This window comes from Mastomys coucha, chromosome X (assembly GCF_008632895.1).
Source record: "Mastomys coucha isolate ucsf_1 chromosome X, UCSF_Mcou_1, whole genome shotgun sequence".
Taxonomy (NCBI): Eukaryota; Metazoa; Chordata; class Mammalia; order Rodentia; family Muridae; genus Mastomys; species Mastomys coucha.
Window position 1 is genome coordinate 161,641,726 of NC_045030.1, and position 2,532 is coordinate 161,644,257.

Here is a 2,532-nt window from a genome sequence, read left to right on the forward strand (position 1 = left end):
AGCTATTGAAATAAATGGGAAACTGTGGTTTTGGAAAAAAAAAATACTATCTCTTTACTCTTTTGTAAAAATATGGACTCTATGGCCAATCTCTTTAAAATCTGCATGCCAAAAAAAAAATACTTGTTAAAATATGCATGCCTATGTACTACGTAGATCACCTTATTTGCACCCTGTCATACTCAATGTTGACTTGTATATATTGTGGGAGTGGCTAGAACATGCAAAGTAAATTCAGTCGCTTTTTCTTTAAAGTCACATTCAATTCATTTATGTGTCTTTATCTTGCAGACATACCGAACCAGTCAAAACAAAGTCTTTTACTCCAAGCACACACAGCTTCTAATTAGTAACCCTATTTTTTACAACTAAGTCAGATAAGCATCACATAAATAAAGAGAATTTGATTGCAGAGATGCAAGAACTATATACATGATCCTTTTCATTTGTTAAGGTGACCTTAACTAAGGCAAGAGAATGCAGAGCTAAGGGGGGTGCCTAGTGAAGGGGAAACATATGAGACAAAGGACGATGCTCTTTTGGTTCTGAGCCTCAAGAGCATCAGAACTGAATCACCTTCTAGGACTTTATCAGTTTGCTTAATAAGTCACAAGATGGCATCCACATTTCAATTGACACATTCTCACAGAACAGTCTCTTAAGGCAGAAAGAGTAGGAAGCTTCCTTTCACTGCTCTTCTTCTGTGAGGGAATTAGGTCTTCACCCAGCTTTGGCCCCACTTGTTCCTCAGTTCACATCAGCCAGGAAGACACTTGTGTCCATTCTGCACATGAAAGGAAGGCTGGAAATACAGGTGCTTTGCACTTTGATGTCAGCAGAGAACTGTTTACAAAAAAGAGAATATGATGATGGCATCACCCTATTTCTTGACATTTGTGTTTACACTCACACACAAATGTTACTTTTAGCCTTAATCAGAGAATCTTTATCTTTGCAATACATAATGATGAATACAGAGATCCATGGCTGTTCCAAATGCAGAGACTAAAGGATGGTTGAGTACTCGTTCCTAGGAAGGACAATTACTGCTAAACTCAACTGCCAAGGCTCAGAGAACATTAAGAAAGATGGGCAGAAAGAATGTAAGAACCAGAAGTTAGGGAGAAAGGCTGTGAAATACTATCTACTGAGCTTGACACAGATATTGAATGCACAGTAGCTACATTTGCCTTGAACATGAATTATCACAGACAGTCATGAATGGCTTGCTCATAGATCTCTCCTGCTCTCTGCTAAATGACTGGCTACTGATGGATTTAATTAACAGATAGAAAATAAAAGAGAAAGAAGGGCAGAGGGGAGAAAAGGAGAGGGAAAAGGAGCTGGAGAGATTGATTAGTTAAGAGTATTCTCTGCTCTTTCAGAAGACCTAGGCTTGGTTGTCAGCACCTGCATGGCTACATGTGCTACATGTAAACTCACATAGGCACACAATACACACACATAAAGTTAAAAACAACAAATCATTTTTAAAAGAAATGAACGTGAACAGGGCTATAAGAAGTCACATGACTGTGTTGTCATAGCATAGTTAGTCTGTTTTTCGTGGTATAGAGACTGCCAGGTTGTCTCCTCATACAACCTACAGCATACCAGAGAGACTCACATTAGTATAAGGGTTGGTAGCCACTGCCATATGGAACTAAGGGGTAAGTCACAAAGCAAGGAGCTATCGACACTGTATAGTGATGTCAAAGAGCCTTCTAACATCTTCACCAAGTTAAGCACAAGGAGTTGTTTTCAAAATCCCTCTTTCCACCCCCTCATATGTAATCCGTGCATCTTCACATCTTACCAATACTCCTCTCTTCTCTTTCTTCCTGTGATTGCTTGATATCACTTTAATCCATCTTCCACCATACCACCATGGTTCTCCTTCCCAAACTTTCACACTGTCAGAGTAGAAACTTTCACTAGGTCCTTGTGTATTTATGATAACAAAAGAAAAAAAACAACAAGCAAAAACCCAAAGCCATCCTCCCTAGGTTGGCACACAAGGCACCACATTCTTTTTCTTCAGCTGCCTTTTAAAATAGCCTCTCCTGCAGTTTCCCTTAACACAGAGAAATTAGGTGATTTGACATTTCCTGTATGTACCCCATAATTTCCTATCTCTATGTTTGTGCTTAGGCCATGCTACACATCTGAAATACCCTTTCTTCTGTGTATATCACTTCTTATAAACATTCGTCAGGCTATGCCCACCATTTCTATGAATCTTACTTTAGCTCATTGGGTCAGTTAATCTGAGTGTTCATGTTTTATGGAATAACAATTCCACTGAACCTATTGTACCTTTCCTATGGCCATGCATTTTTAAAAATGCATCATGTAGGGGCAGGAGGAATAGCAAAATGGTTAAGAGTACTCACTGTTCTTGCAGAAGGATGAACAATTCCTAGCACCCAATATCAAGCAGTTCACAACTGTCTGTAACTCCAGCTTAGGAGAACCCAACCCATTTTACTAGCTTCTGTGAGCATATGTACTTCTATGCATGTATGCATGTAC